This window comes from Pan troglodytes, chromosome X, assembly GCF_028858775.2.
Source record: "Pan troglodytes isolate AG18354 chromosome X, NHGRI_mPanTro3-v2.0_pri, whole genome shotgun sequence".
Classification (NCBI taxonomy): Eukaryota; Metazoa; Chordata; class Mammalia; order Primates; family Hominidae; genus Pan; species Pan troglodytes.
Genome location: NC_072421.2, coordinates 3079557 through 3102148, shown reverse-complemented (window position 1 = coordinate 3102148; position 22592 = coordinate 3079557). Strand labels below are relative to the sequence as shown.

The 22592-nt window shown below is 48.5% G+C and overlaps 1 protein-coding gene and 1 long non-coding RNA gene across 5 annotated transcripts in view; both read right to left on the bottom strand.

Moving 5' to 3' along the window:
- Positions 1-22592, bottom strand: part of LOC100615666 (CD99 molecule (Xg blood group)) — a 51960-nt gene that overhangs the window by 28786 nt on the left and 582 nt on the right. The gene's annotated exons all lie outside the window — the stretch shown is intronic.
- On the bottom strand, positions 1418-22084 carry LOC134809349 (uncharacterized). The gene is made up of 2 exons (XR_010154847.1): positions 22038-22084; positions 1418-1602 (listed from the first exon to the last, which is right to left on the bottom strand). It is a non-coding gene; the product is annotated as an uncharacterized LOC134809349 (long non-coding RNA).

Below are 22592 nucleotides of genomic sequence, written 5' to 3'. Positions count from 1 at the left end.
GTAGGCGGGTGTAGTGTGTATATGTTTTTCATGTGCATGTGTGCAGCTGCATGTGTGCATGTGTCAACGTGTTTATATGTGTAGGTGTGTTTGTGCATGTGTGGGTGTGTGCATTTGTGTGTTTGTGCCTGTGTGGGTGTGTGCATTTGTGGGTTTGTGTATGTGTAGGTGTGTGTAGTGTGCAGGTGTGTTTCCATGTGTGCATATGCATAGGTGCATGTATGCATGTGTTTGTGTGCACACGTTGTGTGCACGTGTGTGTATGGGTAGGTGAGTATAGTGTGAAGGTGTGTTTTGAGTATGTACATACAGGTAGGTGTGTCCACGTCTGCTTGTATGTCTGTGTGTGTGTGTACTCATGGCTGCGTGTGTGTTTCTATGTGTGTCAACAATAAGTAGAAAGTAGACAAAACCCTCGGAACAGCTCTGTGGGCCCCATGCCGGCAACCGGAGTGGAGTCATTTCCATAACCTCGGAGCCCTGAAATGGCTGTTTCCACAACAGGACACTTGCCAGACATCATAAATGCAATTACAGCTCCTTCTGCAGCACGCGGCAGATCTTTAGACAGTAGCAAGGGAGGATCCTACTGATCCGGAATAAACCATAAGGCAGGTACAGACACACGCATATATATATGCATTCATGTTCATATGTTTCCACAGAAATCTGTAATTGTATTTTTTGAAGTATTATTTTTTCTTTATTTACATCTTACCTCGCCTATTTATTTGTGGTGCAAACAGTTCAAAGCTACTGTCTTAGGCATTTTCAAGTGTGCAACGCATTCTTACTAACCACAGTCACCCTGAGTACGGTAGACCCCTGAACTTATCCCTTCCTATCTGATGGAAATGTTGTACCCTTTACCCATGATTTCCCCATTTCCCCCACCCCTCACTCCCAACCCCTTGGTCACCGCCATTCCACTCTGCTTCTGTGAGTTCAATGGTTTTAGATTCCACGTAAGCGTGTTTGGGTCAGACGGTATTTGTCTTTCTGTGCTCGGCTTACTGCACTTAACATCATGTCCTCCAGTTCCATCCATGTTGTTGCAAATGGCAGGACTTCCTTCTTTTTTCTTTTTGAGACAGAGTCTCACTCTGTTGCCCAAGCTGGAGTGCAATGATCTTGGCTCACTGCAACCTCCGCCTCCTGGGTTCAAGCAATTCTCCTGCCTCAGCCTCCTGAGTAGCTGGGACTATAGGCGCCCGCCCATCATGCCCAGCTAATTTTTTGTATTTTTAGTAGAGACGGGGTTTCACCATGTTGGCCAGGCTGGTCTTGAACTCCTGACCTCAGGTGATCCGCCTGCCTCAGCCTCCCAAAGTGCTAGGATGACAGGCATGAGCCACCGCACCCAGCCAACCTCCTTCTTTTTTAAAGCTGAATACCATTCCATTGTGAATATACCCGATTTTCTTTGTTCATTTAACAGCTTTATTGAGGCATAGTTTACATAGCATGAAAGGCACTTATTCTCACTGTGCAAATGAATGACTTTTAGTGAATGTACAGAGTTGATATAGCACATTTTCTTTCTGCATTCATCCCTTGATGGGCTCTTCCGTTGACTGCATGTCTTGGCTACTCCGAATGGTGCTGCAATAAACATGGGAGGGGAGTGTCTCTTTGACATACTGATTTCCTTTCCTTATCCCAAATAAACATATATATACACACACATACACATACTATATATACACACACACTATATATACACATACTATATACATACATACTATATACACACACTACATATATACACACTATATACATACATACTATATATACTATATATACATACTATATATACACATACTATATATACATATACATACTATATATATACAAATTATATATTTATACAAATTATATAAACATACAAATTTTATATATATATATATATATATATATATATAGACTTGCCCTGACTTGCTGGGAATACCCTGAAGGTTTAGAAGTCATCTCTGGGGCCGGGTGCGGTGGCTCACACCTGTAATCTCAGCACTTTGGGAGGCCAAGGCGGGAGGATCACGAGGTCAGGAGTTCGAGACCAGCCCAACCAACATGGTGAAACCCCGTCTCTACTATAAATACAAAAAAATTGGCCAGGCGTGGTGACACACGTGTGTAATCCCAGCTACTCAGGAGGCTGAGGCAGGAAAATCGCTTGAATCCGGGAGGTAGAGGTTGCAGTGAGCAGAGATCATGCCACTGCACTCCAGCCTGGGTGACAGAGGGAGACTCCATCTCAAAAAAAAAAAAAAAAAAAGTCATCTCTACATATCTTTATATGTAGATACATTAGTAGAGGGACTGCTAGATCAATTCGTAACTGTTTCAATTTCCTCAAAACTCTCTTCCCCGGAAATGACAGTGCTTCCTTGAAGGCTTACCTTTGTTAGTGCCTCAGCAGTAGACGTGACTTCTAAACCCTATGGGCATTCCCAGCAAGTCAGGGCAAGTCCCCACCCCCTCCACCCCAACAAAGAGATTCCAAGAGTCCATAATGTATTCTTTAGCAAGAAAGACATTCTCTTTAGAAAGGTAGGAGGACTTAGTAATAAGCAGACAGAACTGTCAGAATGTTAAAGAAAAAAAAAAAGCAGCAGCAATGACAAAACAAAAAACCCCACACATGTGAAAGTAAAGTACAGATATTATTTCAAGTGTAACCCTTCTTATTTCTGTAATTTCACCCTCATAAACAGAAGATGATCATAGACACCGTCACTAAAGAAACAAAACAAAGCAACATAGGACAATCCCCTTAAAGTGACTCATCCTTCCCAAGCTTCAGGAAATACTCAGAAACGGCAGTCAAGGGCGTACGAGACTCGGAAGGTTTCTAAGACCAGAGTCTTGTCTTCGCCCACTCCTCGCTCACAGCAGAACCCAGGAAACTCCAGTGTCAGGAGGTGGCCTCCATTCCCCAGGACACCCCACGGCCGGAACACAGTGGTAAAACTAGGAACTCTCCTCCCAGGCTCCACCCCACACCCTGCACTCCCATGCCCAGCTGCCTGACACAGAACACGCAATCCTAGCATGAGGACTGCTATATATTTCCACGGAAAGGGCATGTCAGCTGCAAAATCGCAGGGCACAGGGAAAACACAGTATGATCTCAATGCTTCCCTCACATGGGAAATGTCACATGTGGTACACTTTTTTTTTCCAAAAACCCTCCTGGCTTGCTCGGTTTTTGCATCTCTCCCTGGGCCTCAGGAGGGCTATTTGCCCACCCAGGTGTCCCCAGGCTTCCCCCAACCACCTTCGGGTTTAGGTCCATGCTTCTTGCTGGGCACCTCTACATTCAACAGCTCTTCATGTGCTCTTTGCAATCAAGCCACATTTTGGATTTTTTCCAATGCAGGGCCTGGGTATACGTGTGCATGTCTATGTACGTGCACGTCTATGTACGTGCACGTCTATGCACGTGCACGTCTATGCACGTGCACGTCTATGTACATGCACGTACACGTCTATGTACCTACACGTGCACGTCCATCTACATGCACGTCTATGTACGTGCACATGCACGTCTATGCACGTGCACGTCTATGCACGTGCACGTCTATGCAGTGCACGTCTATGTACGTGCACGTGCACGTCTATGTACGTGCACGTCTATGTACGTGCACGTCTATGTACCTGCACGTGCACGTCTATGTACCTGCACGTGCACGTCTATGTACGTGCACGTCTATGTACGTGCACGTCTATGTACCTGCACGTGCACGTCTATCTACATGCACGTCTATGTACCTGCACGTGCACGTCTATGTACGTGCACGTCTATGTACGTGCACGTCTATGTACCTGCACGTGCACGTCTATCTACATGCACGTCTATGTACGTGCACGTGCACGTCTATGTACATGCACGTCTATGTACATGCACGTGCACGTCTATGTTCGTGCACGTGCACGTCTATGTACGTCCACGTCTACGTACGTGCACGTCTATGTACCTGCACGTGCACGTCTATGTACCTGCACGTGCACGTCTATCTACATGCACGTCTATGTACGTGCACGTGCACGTCTATGTACGTGCACGTCTATGTACGTGCACGTCTATGTACGTGCACGTCTATGTACGTGCACGTGCACGTCTATGTACGTGCACGTCTATGTACCTGCACGTCTATGTACCTGCACGTGCACGTCTATGTACCTGCACGTGCACGTCTATGTAATGCACCTCTATGTACATGCACGTGCACGTCTATGCACGTGCACGTCTATGTACATGCACGTCTATGTACGTGCACGTGCACGTCTATGTACCTGCACGTGCACGTCTATGTACATGCACGTCTATGTACATGCACGTGCACGTCTATGTACGTGCACGTCTATGTACATGCACGTGCACGTCTATGTACATGCACGTGCACGTCTATGTACATACACGTCTATGTACGTGCACGTGCACGTCTATGTATGTGCACGTGCACGTCTATGTACGTGCACGTCTATGTACGTGCACATCTATGTACATGCACGTGCACGTCTATGCACGTGCACGTCTATGTACGTGCACGTCTATGTACATGCACATGCACGTCTATGTACATGCACGTGCACGTCTATGTACATGCATGTGCGTGTGTGGATGTGCTCATGTGTGCATGTGTATTTCATATACGCATGCTCATGCATTCATGTGGTTTGTGTGTGTGCACGTGTGTGCTCATGTACGTATGTGTGGGTGTATGGTGTGGGCACACATGTGCATGCATATATGTATTGCATTGCATGTGTGCACGTGTTTTCATGTGCATTGTGAGTGTGCTGAATGCACACCTGTTTGCATGTGTATATGTGCACAAGTGCACTGCATGAATATATATGTGCATTTGTTCATGTGTCTGTGTGTGCTTGTGTGCATATGTGTGAGGGTGCTATCTGAGCACACACCTGTGTGCATGCATATATGTGTGTGCATGTGCACTGCAGGAGTATGTGCATGTGCTTGTGTGTTTTCATGTGTGCTCACGTGTGCATGTGACTTGCTGTGTGGGTGCACATGTGTGCATGCATGTATATATGCATGACATGTGTGTGCATCCATGTATGTGCCTGTGTATGTGTGCATGCACATGTGTGTCTGTCTGGTGTGTGTCCATGGCCTGTCACCTCCCCAGCCCAGCTTGCCCCTCCCATCCTCCTCCATCACCCTCAGAGTCCACCAGGCTTTTCCTCCATATGACTTCCCTGGTCATAGCCACTGAGCTGGGACCAGGTGTCACTTAGAAGCTTCCTCCTTTTCTTGCTCCACCTGCCCTCAGAGGCCACAGTGACAATGCTCTGGCTCACTTCATGTTCCTTCCACTGACCCCAATGCCCCCATGGACCCCACACAAACCCAGTAACAGGGGAGGGCACAGGCCCTCCCGCCACCAGTGTCACCCCCAGGCAAGCCTGGATTGCCAACTTCCCCTCTGCTTCAGGACTAAGGCTGACGTCACCACTGAGTGTCCAAACCCACTGCTCCCCGGACCCCAAGCTCAGCCGACGGGGGTCCAAGACAACAAGTCTGAGAGTGGGTGGCAAAGGACACAGTGTGCCCCTCACGCCCTTCTCCCCTTCTCCCTCCCTCTGCCCCTAGCCCTAGCCCTTGGAGAACTCGCCTCAGCCCTGCACTTGGAGCTTGTCTTCTATTCTTATCTCTGTGCTGTTTCTACAGTTTTTAATTAAAACAATTTCAATGTCACTCCAGGATGTCTGAAGGACAAGGACACCAGAGGAGAGACAACCCCAAGCATTCTATCATCGACCTTGGGCCCTCGACCTCAGCTTCCATCGCTCAAGGCTCTGTCAGTCTGTCCCCTGCCTCCAAGGTCTCCTTTCTCCCAGATACAGAGTCCCACCCTCACCATTTTCTCCTCGGGTGACTAACACTTAAGACAGCTCCCCAAACACCACCCCACAGAGAGTAGAGAGGAAAGGGAGGTGACCAGCTCTCGATTTCATATAGACGTGGGCACCCTGAATCACCCATAATCAGACGTTCACTCCCTGGTGGAATCTGGTACTGCAGACACCTCTGAGGCTAATCTTCCAGGTGTGTGAGGGACACAGTTCCCTATGTATGTGAAGGGATGCAGTTCCCCAGGTGTGTGTGAAGGAGGCAGTCCCCCAGGTGTGTGTGAGGGAGGCAGTCCCCCAGGTGTATATAAATGGATGCAAATGCACGTGCTATTGGCTTGAAGCCTCATGGGGAAGCAAACCCAATCAATGATCATCAGTCAGTAAAGGAATCTCTGTAAATGAAGCTATCGTCTCCTAACTCAGTCCACTGCTCTCTTTATTGCCTAGGATTCATCTCCCAATTCATCACATTCCCTGAGCTTTCAGGTGGTAGGCAGGAAATTGCGGGCTCACAGCAGACACCCCCACTTGCCTTTTTGCTCCTGAAAACGACCTCCGGGGCTACAAATGTGAAGAAAACACCAACAAAACCCACCCAGCAAGAGCTGCAACCATGCCCTCAGAGAAGGAGCCTGGTGGAGAACTCAGGTGCCTGTGTTGCGCGTTTACGGCGTTCAGCTTCTCTGCAAATTTGCAAAGAGACCAGACCCTCAGCAGAACCCCCAACTGCCACTGCTGTTTCCACCCGGCCCTCTCAAAGCTCCAGATGTTTCGGGGACAGGGTAATGGCTCATCAGGGCAAGGCAGAACGGACGACAGATGGCATGAGTCAGTCTGACAAGACACTTTCTACTGATTCAAACCATGTTTACTTTTTCTCATCAGCCAGGCAACTCAAAAAACAGGACGAACCCAGAGTGAAGTCCCCGAGGCCATATGGGGTGTGTGAGTTCCTCTGCAACGTGACTAAGGCTTGCACAATGCAGGAATGCACTCAACCGTGGCAAACGCAGGAGGAGAGCCAGTACCTGGGTTCTTTTTTTTCTGACTTTTTCTTTTCTTTTCTTTTCTTTTGAGGCAGAGTTTTGCTCTGTTGCCCAGGCTAGAGTACAGTAGCACGATCTCAACTCACTGCAACCTCCACCTCCTGGGTTCAAGTGATTCTCCTTCCTCAGCTTCCCCAGTAGCTGGGACTATGGGCATGTGCCATGACATCCAGCTAATTCTTGTGTTTTTAGTAGAGATGGGGTTTCGCCATGTTGGCCAGGCTGGTCTCAAACTCCGGGCATCAAGTGATCTGCCCGCCTTGGCCTCCCAAAGTGCAGGGATTACAGACGTGAGCCACTGCGCCCGAACACTTGGGTTATCTTAAACCCCATCATCACACCATTCAGGTGTTTCACATAAAATTAAAAATTAGCCAGGTGTGGTGGTGCACGCCCATAGTCCCAGTTACTTGGGAGGCTGAGGCAGGAGAATCGCTTGAACCCGGGAGGTGGAGGTTGCAGTGAGCCGAGATCGCACCACTGCACTCCAGCCTGGGCGACAGAGTGAGCCTCTGTCTCGAAATAAATTAATTAATTAAATTTAAAAAATTAGGCAGTTCCAAGATTCCTATAACTTTCAGATTTTCATAAGAATAACACAATCATTACATAGTAACAGCAGCAGCCAGGGACATCATTTAAGCAGTGGTCTGTGTGCGCCTGCAGCTTTCTCAATAATGCCGTTCATCTCCATTAAGGGTGGGAGGCTGAAGACCCGCCACTGACCTGGGTGTCCCTGCTGAAAAATGTCCAATTCACTCAGCCCCAGCATCACCCCGGGCTGCTCACACCTGCTGCTGGCCACTCCAGTACTCATCTGCTCCTGCTGGTTTTCCACACCCTTTTCCAAAGCCCACTAAACACGAAACTTTCAGGACATTGTAGAAAACGAGGAGGAGGAGGAGGTGCAGAGGGCACGTGTGTGCTCTTTACTCGCTGCTGAGTCCTTTGATGCCAAGCAAAGGCAAAGCGTTTTTTTTTTTTGTTTTTGTTTTTTCTTTTTTTGAGACGGAGTGTCTCTCTGTCACCCAGGCTGGAGTGCAGTGGCCCGATTTTGGCTCACTGCAAGCTCCGCCTCCCGGGTTCACACCATTCTGCTGCCTCAGCCTCCTGAGTAGCTGGGACTACAGGTGCCCACCACCACGCCCGGCTAATTTTTTTGCATTTTTAGTAGAGATTGGGTTTCACCGTGTTAGCCAGGATGGTCTCGATCTCCTGACCTCGTGATCTGCCTGTCTCAGCCTCCCAAAGTGCTGGGATTACAGGCAAGAGCCATTGTGCCCGGCTTTTTTTTTTTTTTTTTTTTTAATTTTTTGGAGGTCGGGTGGAACCAGTCACATGGTCTGCCCCTAAAAACTTTCATTCCAGGTTTGGGGGGCCTCGGGAAGGGTCCCCAACCTAGAGGTAATTGTAGCTCAGAATGGTGCAAGAGAAAATGCCTCCACATTGGAGCAAGCACCGGAAGTCCTCCTGTGTGGGAATAGCAGGAGGCAGCTGATACATTTCATTTTACTATTTTATTCAAATGGTCAAAACACCCTTATTTTTCTGTTGCTAAAAACCGAATCGCTCTGGAAGTATTGTCCTCTTTTTCAAGATGTGTCATTTAACACCGGGCAGATATCGGTCACAGGGTACAAAGTGTCCATGAGACAGGAGAAATAACTTCAGGAAAGCTCAGAGACACCATGGCGACTGCAATTAGTAACAATGGCTTGAATATTTGAAAACGACTAAAGGAGCCCATTCTGAATAAGTGTTCTCACCACACACAAAAAAGTGCTGCAAAGTCTGTGAGGTCATGCATATTTAAATCCATTTCACCATGGATACATACATCAAGACACCATGTGCAACCGCATAAACACATACAATGTGTATTTGTCAATTAAAAGAAATAAACACATCATTAAAAAAAATCTGGCTCTGAGATCTTACCAAACATACTGTAAAATTACAGAAAAGAGTTTAATAGTGTCATAAATAGTTTCAGGAATACACCAGAGTGTCATAGCCTCAGAAATACTCCAGTGCTGGGTCCAGCTTCCCGTCAGTAACAGGATGTGTGCCAGTGACTGCATATCTGAGTACAGAAAACACAATGTGCCACATTACAGACAAGTGCGAGGAACTCCGAGTTCACCAAACATCCTACACTTTAGATTTAACTGCTGAGTCCAGCGCAATCCGTTCACCCCATGGAAAGCTATGAACGCAGTGGGTGATAGTGGCTGCCGGGCCCTGGAAACATTCTCTGCTGGTGAACTATGGAAAGGAAAGGGCTTCATGTCTGTAGCAATAGTTAAACTCGTCTCTCTGTCTTCTTAGCTTGAAAATTATACATAGGTGGCTGGGTACAGTGGCTCACGCCTATAATCCCAACACTTTGGGAGGCCAAGGTGGGAGGATTGCTTGAGCCCAGGAGTTCAACAGCAGCCTGGGTGACATGATGAAACCCCGTCTCTACAAAAAATGCAAAAATTAGACAGGTGTTGTGGTGCACACCCATGGTCCCAGCTACTTGGGAGGCTGAGGCAGGAGGATGGCCTGCACTTGTGGAGGTTGAGATTGCAGGGAGCTGAGACTGCACCACGGCACTCCAGCCTGGGCAACAGAGAGCAGACCCTGCCTCCAAAAAATAGGCAGGGCATGGTGGCTCACTCCTGTAATCCCAACACTTTGGGAGGTTGAGGCAGGCAGATCACTGAGGTCAGGGGTTCGAGACCAGCCCGGCCAACATGGCAAAACCCCATCTCTACTAAATTAGCTGGGCATGGTGGCGTGTACTTGTAGTTCCAGCTACTTGGGAGGCTGAGGCACAAGAATCTCTTGAACTTGGCAGATGGAGGTTGCAGTGAGCCGAGATTGCACCACTGCACACTAGCCTGGGTAATAGAATGAGACTTTGTCTCAAAAAAAAAGAAAGAAAAGAAAAAAGAGAAAAATTATATGCAGGTGGTTAAACTGCATATACTTCCTTGTCTGCGGTGGCCTAAGGTACAAGGTAACATCTCGGCTTCATCCTAACTAGGATGACGGCACAAGGGTATAGACGTGATAGAACAAGCTCTTTCCTGTAATTTTACAATATGTTTGGTAAGAAGTGGGAAACTTTCTTTTGTTCGTGTGCCATAACTCTGGGAATGTCCCCTGAGCTAGGCCAAGTTTTACAAGAGGCCAAAGAATGGTGTGAATGTGTGGGCTGGGCTGAGCACGCCTCACACCGGCAGTTCTCAGAATCGCCCTGCGAGGGACCTGGGGAGACGTGCAATCCTGGGTCTCACCCCCAGACATTTTCATTCTGTGGTCTGGGGTGAGGCTCATGAGCCTGCATTTTTAACAAACTCCACGGTGATGCTGAAGGACCCCGCCTTCAGGAGTTCTGAGGCTCAGACAACAGCAAGGCAGGGCTGCTCGGGGTTCCCTGCTCTCCGTCCCTGTCACCCCTTCCACAGGCAGATGCTAGCCCAGATCCCATCCCTACAGGAAACTGAGTCATCACCCCCCAAGGCTGACGTGGAAACACCGGAAACTGATTTAGGGGCCTCAGCACTTTTTCCAACTTCATCCCAGCCACTCCCCGACTGCTGATCTCCTTTCAAAGTGGTCTCTGCCCTGCAGTTTTGGACTAGCTTGAAATAACCCCTCTGCCGGTCCCAACTATTAGCAGCTCACAGAGCCCTGTGTGTCTCTGTAAAATGATGTGAGGCCAACACACACACATACACACACACACACACACACACTTAACAGCTCGGTTTGTTAATTACAGCTTTGTTATTCAAAGTAGTTACGTTTTATAAAGTCTCAGCGAACACTGAATTAGCGAATAGTGAACTATTGCTCCCACGTAAATACAGGGCTACGTTCCCAGAGGTCATGAACCAACCACTACCTAGGCACGTTTTATGTGGGTTTCTGTTTAAAGACACCGTAGTGAATAGACATTGTGGAGTCACTCACATTGATCTCAAAGCCAACAGCACTATAACTCGTGCCTAAATGACGCTCATCAAATGTGTATTTTCCCCGTGAGACCATGCCAGCTTTCCTGTACTTAGGGACGCTAGGTAGCATGTCAGCACCGACTTGGGGATATTTGAAAGCGCAAAATCACTGACAAAAAGCACGAAAACACAAAACACAGGACACCAAATAGACCTTGCAAAGAACCCTGTTGACAGTATGCGCTGGCCCGAGAAGGCAGGGTCTGGCTTTGTTGAACCTCAGCTGAGAACACGTGCTATTGAGAAGCTCAACTCTGGCCAGGTGCGGTGGCTCACGCCTGTAATCCCAGCATTTTGGGAAGCCGAGGCGGGTGAATCACTTGAGGCCAGGAGTTTGAGAGCAGCCTGGCCAACACGGTGAAACCCCGTCTCTACTAAAAATACAAAAATTAGCCAGGCGTGGTGGCTGTAATCCCATGCCTGTAATCCCAGCTACTCGGGAGGCTGAGGCAGGAGAATCACTTGAACACAGGAGGCGGAGGTTACAGTGAGCCAAGATCACGCCACTGCACTCCAGCCTTGGTGACAGAGGGAGACTCCATCCAAAAAAAATAAAAAATAAAAAGTTCAATTTTTTTGCTGTTCTGTGCATGAACAAAATAGCCGAGGGTAAGGAGAAGAACATAAAGGGTAACTATTGGGTCCTGGGTTTAATACCACAGTGATGAAATAATCTGTACAACAAAACCTCATGACACATGTTTACCTAAGTCACAAACTTTCACATGTATCCCCGAACCTAAAATGAAAGTTTAAAATAAAAAAATTAAATGCCAGGAATATTGATGTGGGGATGACAAATACATTTTAGTAAGCAGGCAAGTCACAAATACAGAATCACTGAATGATGAAGATTCTGTGTACCTAGGTTAAAACAAGTTAATAACAGTATTTCTCATGGTGTCCAAAATATATCATTGTCTTTCTCAGAAGATTTAAAATCTCTTCCCCTCTGCAGCATCTTGTGAATTTGGTTGTTACACCATGGGACCGATACAGGGGCATCCTGGGGGAGGGGTAGGGGGTCACAGAATTTGGGCCCCTCGTCTGCCTCATTGGATCCTCTACCTGGCCATGAAAGCCCATTCCTTCTTTCTGAACCTGGAAAATTTCTATTCACCCCTCAAGGCCCTGGGAGAATGTCACCTTCTCCAGGAAGCCCTCCGTGATCCTCTCCCTAGCCCACCTGAAGCACTTTCTCACAAGTATTACCAGAGGCGATCTGTAAGCACATTACAGTTTAAGGAGCACAGCTCCGGACCCCAGTTCTCAACTCCAGCAGCAAATTACACACATCTGTGGGGTTTTCCTACGTCCTGATGTCCAGGCTAATTAAATCAGAAACTTTCCAAGGTGAGATGCAGGCATCTATATTTTAAAGCCTACCCATGTGATGCAAACGTGTGGTCAACTCTGCAGGCAGGGACCTGTTACAGATTTTAACTTCCTCAATATCTCTTAAAATAGCTTGTGTCTTCTCTTCTATCTCCACTGACTTAGCCACGCTCTGCCAAAAATAGCTCCAGCCCCTCCCACCTGTTTTGCATGCTGTTACCCAAAGACGGGCCTTAGGCAGGTTAAGCGTCCCCGCACAGCTGTCTGCGTCAAACCCTTCAGGGGAGCTTAAATCTGCACTCCTCAGCAGTGGCAACAGAGGCTGCCCACCATCTGGCCCCTGCAGCTCCTCTAGCCTGAGATGAACTGCAGCTGCCCCATCATCACTCTTACTGCTTGTCTGCCAGGCTGAGACACCCTTCCTCTTCCTTACACCTGGTTTCCTCTGCTCATTCTTGGAAGCTCAGTGTCCAGGGAGGGCCCCTCCTGGGAGAACTCTCTCTGACCCCCTGAACGAGTGTAGTCCCTGCTCTGTGCCTCCAGACATCCAGGCCTTCCATCCACAATGGTGCTTTTATGCCCAAATTGATGCCCTGGTTGTTACCTCCAAAGCAGAGAACAAAAAACAGGGACCACAGCAAATAGCACCAATAGTACATTTAACTTCAACCTATGTTGGCTGAAGGAATACATGAAAGAGCCATGGACTGGGAGGGTGGATGGACAGGCAGGTAAGTGGATGGATGGGTGGGTGGGTAAATGGGTGGGTGGATGGATGGATGGATGGATGGATGGATGCATGCATGCATGCGTGGGTGAGTGGATAAATTAATGAGTGGGTGGATGGTTGGGTGGATAGCTGGGTGGATGGATGGGTAGTTGGATGGGATGAGTGGAAAGATGGGCAGTAAGGGGATGGATGGAGGTACAGGTGGATAGGTGGATGGATGGTTGAGTGGATGGATGAGTTTAGGTGGGTGAGTAGGTAGGTGGATGGGTGGATGGATGGATGAATGCATGGATAAGTGGATGGATGGGTAGTTAAGTGGATGAGTGGGTGGATAGATGGATGGAGGTATGGATGGATAGGTGGATGGATGGTTGGGTGGATGGATGGTTGGGTGGGTGGGTGGATGGGTGGGTGGGTGGGTAGGTAGGTGGATGGATGGATAGATGAATGGATGGATGGATGAACAGATAGGTGGATGGATGGACAGATGGATAGATGAATGGGTGAACAGATAAATGGATGGATGGTAGATGGGTAAATTGACGAAAGGATGGGTGAATGGATGGATAGATGAGTGGATGGTGGACAGATGGATGTATCAATTGATGAGTGGCTGGATGAACTAAAAGGATGGATGCATGGATGATGCATGGATGGAAAGATGAATGGAGAATGGATGGATGGATGGACAGATGCATCAATGGATGGATAAAGGAATGGGACGACGGATGGATGGATGGATGGATGGATAAATGGATGGATGGATGCACGCATGGATGGATGGATGGATGGATGAATGGATGGATGGATGGGTAAATGAATGGGAGGATGGGTTGATGGCTGGATGAATAAATGGAAGATGCATGGCTGGATGGATGCATGGATGCACAAATGGATGGATAAATGGCTGGAAGGACACATGGATACCTAGAACACGGAGACCCTGAGGAGCTGGAGAGGCCTCAGTGACTGGTCTAAGTTCACCACCAGGATTCAAGGGAGTTCTCTTCCATATCAAAATGCCCACCACTGATTCACGACATTCTCCTCCCCTTCAAGTCACACTAGTGGTGAAGGCAGGCATCCCTCAAGGTCCACAAGGCCGTGCCTGGGGAGCTCTGTTCAGCCCACACACGCAGCCACCAACTCCCAAGCCCAGCAACCCCTGTGCCCACGTCTCACCACCAACAGAACTCATGTCCACATGCATTTTTCCCCATGCTGACCATGTGATCACCAGCAAGCTCCTGAACTCTCTGACCCCAGTGTCTTTATCTACAAAAGGCCCATGAGAAATATCTTAAGGGCTCGCTGAAGATGAAATAACAAACTGAAGGCTCTTTGAAAAATGTAATCCATGGCATAGACGTTCACATCCGAGAAGCAGTCATGGGAAATCTCATGTAGGAGGGAAGAAACAGAATATCTAGTAAAATAACAATGATTCTTGACAACTCAGCCACACATGAAGACCCTCCGAGGGGCTTTTTAAAAATTCCTAATAGCAGGATGCAGTGGCTCCCGCCTATAAACCCAACACTTGGCCAGGTCAAGGCAGGTGGATGGCTTGAACTCAGGAGTTCAGGACTAAACTGGGCAACAGAGGGAGACCCTGTCTCTACAAAAAATGAAAAATTTGGCTGGGCGTGCCAGCTCACGCCTGAGGGAGGCTGAGGCAGAAGAATCACTTGAACCCGGGTGGCAGAGGTTGCAGTGAGCCAAGATTGCATCACTGCACTCCAGCCTGGTGACAGAGCGAGACTCTGTAATTTAAAAAAAAAAAAAAAAAAAGGCTGGGCGCGGTGGCTCACACCTGTAATCCCAGCACTTTGGGAAGCCGAGGTGGGCAGATCACGACGTCAGGAGTTCGAGACCATCCTGGCCAACATAGTGAAACCCCGTCTCTACTAAAAGTACAAAAATTAGCCAGGCGTGGTGGTGCGTGCCTGTAGTTCCAGCTACTCAGGAGGCTGAGGCAAGAGAGGCGCTTGAACCAGGGAGGCGGAAGTTGCAGTGAGCCAAGATTGCACCAAGGCACTCCAGCCTGGGCAACAGAGCAAGACTCTGTCTAAAAAAAAGAAGAAGAAAGAAAAGAGAGAAGAGAAGAGAAAACAAAAGAAAAGAAGAGGAAAGAAAAGAAAAAAACAAAAAGAAAGAAAAGAAAAGAAAAGATTAGCTGGGTATGGTGAGGTGCACCTGTGGTCCCAGCTTCTTTTGAGTCTGAGGTGGGTGGGCTGCTTGAACCCAGGGGGTCGAGGCTGCAGTGAGCTATGATTGTACCACTGCACTCCAGCCTGGGTGACAGAGCAAAATCTTGTCTCAAAAAAAAAAAAAAATTAAAACACCTAACACGTCTATAAACCAGACTACCCAGGTAACCCTGGGCAAGAGTGACGTTTCCAAGCTTCCCGCAACGGGGCCAAAGCTGAGAACCTCGGATCTAGGTCAGCAAGAGCTACTGCAGGGTGGTCAGGCAGGTTTGTGTCTGAAACCATCACTCAGAAATCAGGAATGCAGGAGGGATGGGCATCACAGTTACCGGTGTGTTTTTAGCCTGGACTCTGTAGGATTAAAATATGTCCACCAACCTGGGTGACAGAACTAAACTCTGTATCTACAAAAAAGGTAAAAATTAATTGAGTGTGGTGGCATGTGCCCATAGTCCCAACTACACAGAAGGCTAAGGTGGGCAGGTCACCTGAGCCTCGGGGTTCGAGGCTGCAGTGAGCTGAGATCACACCACTGCACTTCAGCCTGGGCGACAGAGTGAGATCTGTCTCAAAAAAAATGATTGCAGGCTGAGCATGGTGGCTCACGCCTGTAACCCCAGCACTTTGGGAAGCTGAGGCGAGAGGTTTGCTTGAGCCCAGGAGTTCAAGACCAGCCTGGGCAATGTAGTCAGACTCCGATTCTACAAAAAGATTTTAAAAATTAGCTGAGGGTGGCACATGCCTGTGGTCCCAGCTCCTTGGAAGGCTGAGGTGAGAGATTCACCTGCACCCAGGAGGTCAAGACTGCAGTGAGCTACAATCGTGCCACTGCACTCCGGCCTGGGCAAGTCTAAAAAAAAAAAAAAGAAACAAAGAAAAAAAAAGATTGCAAGCCACTGCCCGGTGATATGTTTATGACATGATGAGTGTCTAGGGGCTTGTGGTTTAAGAGTAGAAACCGCTTCCCATAGGTGGCTGTAGCTGTCCATCTTGTCTGTCTATCGGATGCTATGCTAGTCCCAAAGGACCACAGCCTCTTGAGTAAAGACCTCGACACAGGGGGCCTCTACCTTCATTGCCACCTCGGCGCGGTCTCAAAAGACAGGTGTTCATATCCATCTCCTGCTTGCCCAGATCCAAATCCCTCCCTGTCCTGCTATTCTATGAGTCTGCACCAAATGCCTAACACTTCTCTCCGAGTGTTCAATTGCTGAGAACATTTTGTGCTGAATTCATCGAAGACAGCCCTGTGTTAATTCATATTTAGAACCCAACCCATTTCCCCCAGAAGAAGACAGCTAGCAACAGCAGCAGAAGAGGCCGACTGGCAATATTTGGGTTCTGGCAGTAGTTATAAAATCTCTATGCCTCCAAGTCCATTGGCCCTAAAAGACAATGCAGTGTGTTTATTCTTGTCATCATTCCAGTCCATCGTGTTCCAGTCCATCGTGCAGAAACGAAAGCTCCTTCTGGTCAGCATCCCCTCGTGGATCAATGCTTACCAGGGAGCATTTGGACAATAATTTTGCAGGGTCAGGCAAAGCAGAAACAAACAAGAGTCAGGCTACCTGGGCAAGCTCAGGTGTCGCTGATGAGTAATGCCTGCAGAACCCTCTGGCCAGTCTGCTGCCTCCTCAAGAAGGGCTGTTAGCTCAACCAGATACATTATGATCAGCTTTTAAACAGCGCTTTGGAGCAACAGCTTTACTCCCCGAAAAGATGCAGAAAATCAGACTCTTTCAGGTGATTCTCAAAAACAGGGGACCCACCCCAGCCCACGACACCATTCAAAGTTGAGAAAGCAAAGTGAATTAAAGGGGTTTGCAACCGCTTTCAGACTCATCCAGCTGCCGTCCACAATGACAAACGTATATTATATCTCAGCCCAGCCCACCGGGACAGAGGGAGCGGAACAAAAGCTTTGCCCATGCGGCTTCTTTAGCAAGGCTTTCCATGTACCCTGTGGGCATTTTCTCCTCTCCTCTGTTGAATTTTCTTCTTTGCCAGGTGGGTGGCTGCAGGCTACTTTCACAGCCCACTTGAGAAACACTGGTTTGAATCTGACTCTCGGGGACAAGAAAGGAAGTTTCTGGTTTCCTGCTAAGCGGAAACTTTAATACTATGACTAGGAGACCGTACAAGGCATGGTGGCAACCCTGAGTCATACTGAAACAAAGCCGAAAAACACACCCATGCACCATCTCCTCAAAACTCGCCAAGAAAGAATACTGAACAGGAAATTCAAGAAAAGGAAGTCCTTCTGGTCTCTAGAGATGTGAAAAGATACCGTCAGTTGGACAAATGGGAGTAGAAATGCTGGTGAGCTACCATGTTTCAGCCAAGAGACTGGGAGTAAATCAAAAAAGAATACACTTTAGGAGGCCGAGGCGGGCAGATCACCTGAGGTCAGGAGTTCGAAACCGGCCTGGCCAAGATGGTGAAACTCCATCTCTACTACAAAAAAACACAAAAATTAGCCAGGCGTGGTGGCGGGCACCTGTAATCCCAGCTACTCAGGAGGCTGAGACAGGAGAATCGCTTGAACCTGGGAGGCAGAGGTTGCAGTGAGCCGAGATCGCACCATCGCACTCCAGCCTGGGGGAAAAGAGCGAGACTTCATCTCAAAATAAAAAGAAAAGAAAAGAAAAGAAAGAATATCAGCAAATCCCCAAGCTCTGGACAGCCTGCAGCTACACCAGCAACGATGAGACCACATTCACAAGCAATCCGAACCCCACCTCCCCAACTGGGAGAACAGAGGTGAAGCACGGAAGACAGCAGAAAATCCACATGAGCCTGGGACATGGAACCACAGGACTCAGAACGAACAAGCTTCAATAACCAGCCTTTCTCTGCCATTTCGTTGCTGCCCCTGAAGACTCAAAGTCCTTTGTCTTTCTCTGCCAATTCTCGAAAAATGGACTGTTCTTTGTTGAGGGTACTAGAGCAGCTAGAATCCAAGCCACTTCCTTGAAAACTACCCATTTCTAGGTATCTCCCATGTATCAATGAAAAATGCATGTTAATAAAGTTTGGTTTGTTTTTCCCTGTCTTTGGTTAGAGGAGTCGCTTCCAAATAAGAACGTAGGACAGTTGATTTTTAAAATGATTTTTCAGGTGGCTCACACCTGTAATCCCAGCGCTTCGGGAGGCCAAGGTGGGCAGATCACTTGAGGCCAGGAGTTTGAGGCCAGCCTGTCCAACAGGGTGAAACACCGTCTCTACTAAAAATACAAAAAATAGCCGGGTGTGGTGACATGTGCCTGTATTCCCAGCTATTCAGGTGTCTGAGGCAGGAGAATTGCCTGAGCCCGGGAGACACAGGTTGCAGTGAGCCAAGATCCTGCCATTGCACTCCAGCTTGGGTGACACCGTGAGACTCTGTCTCAAAAAAAAAAAAAAAAAAGACTTTTTTTTTCAGTCTGGGCAACATAGCAAGACCCTGTCTCTACAAAAAAATTTAAAAGTGGCCAGGCACAGTGGTGTGTGCCTGTAGTCCCAGCTACTGCAGAGGCTGAGGTGGGAGGATTGCTTGAGCCCAGGAGGTGGAGGCTGTAGTGAGCCCTGATTGCACCCCTGCACTCCAGTCTGGGCAACAGAGCGAGACCCCACCTCAAAAAAATATTTTTCAGCCTGGTCAACATAGTGAAACCCCATCTCTACTAAATATACAAAAATTAGCCAGATATGCGTTGCATGCCTGTAGTCCCAGCTAACTGGGAGGCTGAGGCAGGAGAACTGCTTGAACCTGAGATGGAGAGATTGCCGTGAGCTGAGATCGTGCCACTGCACTCCAGCCTGGCCAACAGAGGAAAATTCCATCTCAAAAAAAAAAGACTTTTCCTCCTTCGCACCCCGAGAGACACACAGGTCTTATTTCTTACTGTGTCTATAAATCACAAAGGACATGTAATTCTTTTCCCCTAAAGTAACAAGAGTGCTCAGAACATTTTCAGCAGGACTGAAAACCAGCCCAAGGTCCACGTGGCTACTGAGAAGTCTATTTCCCCAGGGGAAGATATCTGAGTCTGAAAACATTCCAGACAGTATCCATGAAATCCCGCCATGATTCCTAAATGCTGAATTGGGAAAAGTACTGTATGAGCTGCATTTCTTTCTAAATGACAGCATGTACCCACCATAGGACCTTCAGGAAGAAAAATGATTTCCAGACAAACAATCATTTACTTGAGTATCTCCAAAGTGTAAAGACATGTATTTGTCTTTACATGAAAACTCTGTCTCATACACAGAGAAAGGAGAAAGAGCTAAAGCAGGAAGTTTTTTTTTTTTCTTTGAGACTGAGTCTCTCTCTGTTACCCAGGCCATAGTGCGGTGACACGATCTCAGCTCACTGCAACCTCTGCTTCCCGGGCTGAAGTGATTTTCCTGCCTCAGCCTCCTGAGTAGCTGGGATTATAGGTGCTCACCACCACGCCCGGCTAATTTTTGTATTTTTAGTAGAGTCGGGGTTTTGCCATGTTGGCCAGGCTGGTCTCGAACTCTTGGCCTCATGTGACCCACCGGCCTCGGCCTCCCAAAGTGCTGGGATTTACAGGCCTGAGTCACCGTGCTCGGCCTAAAGTAGGGAGTTAAATGCAAAGCAATCAACTTTTACCAGAGCCAAACGCGCTGATGGAAAATCAAGGCAAACTCGCTGGATGATAAAACCCACTTCCTCTGCCCAGAAACATTCTCCTAATAACTTCCACACACACCCACAGGGGCAGGAGACAAGAGCTCTGGAGAGAGTTTAAAAAAAAAAAAACAAAAAAAACGAAGCCCACACTTGCTCTACTGGGGCGAGGGAATCCTGAAGAGGCCTGGTATTGTTCAAGAGATGTCGGTTCCGTAGATGTTTGGAGTTTTTCAAACTGCACAGGCCGCTGTGCCGTTGCCCCGGGGGGTGGGGCAAATCAGCCTTTGCCAGAGAGCAGGGATGCATCGGATGTGTGCGACTCTACTGTCGGGACGGCAGGCTCCTAACTGCAGGGGCAGCCCTGAATCAGCGCATACATGCAACTCCCAAGCCCTCCTCAGGGTTTTCCACCCTCAACACCATTGGCATTTGGGACCAGATGAATTCTTTGTGCTGGAGGCCGTCCTGGCCCTTGAAAGATTCTGAGCAGCTTCCCTAAGCTGCCCCACCCATTGCAGGATGGTGGGATGTCCCACCCCAGGGTGGCAACCAAAAATGTCTGCAACCATCACAAAGTGTCTCCTCGGGGCCAACGTCGCCCTGTGGGGACATCCTGCTCTCTACAAAGCTGAAGCCTCCTCTTTTCCTCTATACACCTCCCTCTGTCCATCCATCCCTCACCACATCCCACCTGTACCCCTGAGAATTTATGAAGGAACCAAGGAACGCAGGGTCCCCAACACTCTGAGATCAGGCCAGAGCTATCAGCACCCGTCTGAGAACCTACTTCAGGCTCAACGGGGTTTTGCAGCCTGATGCATGTTGCTATAAGAAAGTGTGTTCTGAGCATCACCAACTCAAAAGTCAACTTTCCCGATGAAACGTGTATTAATATTATTGGGACAGGCTGTTTCTGTCTCCATCTCTAGCAGGGTCAGACTGCAAAGAGGGGGTGAGAAGCGTCCCTCAAGGAGATCCATCAGTGCTGATGGTCAGGCCCTCCTCTGCAATTGGAAGGATAGGTTGGCCCCTGTTACGCCCCTATCCGACTGCTCTTCCCTACCCACCCACCCCATAGACAGGTACTCTTCCCTTCACTCAAAGCATCAGCAGCTGGAGTTCCTAAGCCCAGTCTGCTTCCAAAATCAGGAGTTCCAGATGAACACTGCTGTGCGTTTAAAAACTGTGCAACGCCAATGAGCCGACATCGCGCCACTACACTCCAGACTGGTGACAGAGTGAAACTCCGTCCAAAAAAAAAAAAAAAAAAAAAACACCACCACCAACAAAAACAAAAAAACTGTGCAACGACTTGTTTGGGGCTCAGAGAATATAAGGCTTTCCACTCACTCTGCTCCAATGACCTGGAACGCCAGACCAGCCGGCAAATCTGTCCCCAGGACTTCAAAATCCAGCCAAGCCCCTCACCAAGATTTACCAGTGGGAACCCCTGAGTTATTTCGTGATGGAACTATAAAGGTCCCTGTGGCCCTGTCTCCCGTCTGCCTGTTCAGATGCCTCTGTTCTCCAGGAAACTGAATTCTTAGGCCACCAGCACTCCCTTGGATATATTTCCCTGACCCCAAGCCCACAGTAGGTGCAAAAGAAAGAAGGAAGGCATGAAGGATGAAGGAATGCATTCGCAGAGAGACAAGTGAAAAACCCGTTCATCTGCAGGTGCCTGGGGAACAAATGCAGCTGATAAAACCCTACAGAGCCATCCCGTCCGTGGTGACAGCTTGCCCGCAAGAAGGAAGGACATTTAGGAAGAAAAGGGAGAAACAGGAAGCTCTGCTTGGAACCTCCCCTGCAGGCTGGAAAGTCCTCCAAGTTTTCCTCTACGGAGCAGGCTTCATTATCTCCAATCTCTACCAAGTGAAAGCACAATTTCTAGGATACCCGGGACCCCTTTAAAGAGGGTGTAAATCCATTAGCAACTCCTCCCTAAAAATAGAGACCCGGCCTAGTCACCGCAGCTCTAGGCTGAGCTAGATCCTATCAACACAAATCGGGCCTCCTCCGTCCTCCCCAGGGCTGGGCGTTCCCGCCTCTCCTTCCTAAATATGTCCAGCCCTGATAAGGCCCGTCCTGAAGTCTACACTGCCCGCAAGCCGGTCTACTTAAAAGCCTGCCCATACGAAGAGCAAAAAATGCACTGGCCACTGGAAAAAAGAATTTATAACATACCACATCCAGCAGGGTCCCCGTTTCCGTTTCAAAGGGAGGGAAACAGAAAAACATGATTAGAGTAATAATTAGAAATAGGCCCGGTTTAGGGCGTGGGAGGGTGACCGTGGCTCTTTCTTCCCCGCCCACTTTTTCTGTTTTCCGAATTCTCCACCGCTGCAGATGGACAATTTGGTAAGCACACGTTTCTTTCTGCGCCCCGTGTTGCTTGGCGCACAGCACGCGCTGAAATTCCCGGAGCCTGCATCCACAGAGTATTTTTGAACATTTTCAGGGCTCAAAGTTTTTTTCTAACTTTTCCTTCCCTTCCCCCCACCACCCGGGTCTCAGGCTCCTAGCGATTCCAAATTTAGGCCCGGGACGCAGGGCGTGGCTGTGACAGGCAACTCCAGGGCGGCCTCCGCGCGCGGCCTAAAGACGCAGGTCCCCAAACCCTGGGGGTAGATAACGGGGTGGGGTGAGGGGCTGCTGCAAAGGGAGAGAGATCTGTAAGAAAGTCCCCTAGATTGGGAAGAATCGGACGCACCTCTCCCAAGGCCGCCCCAGATTTAAGAG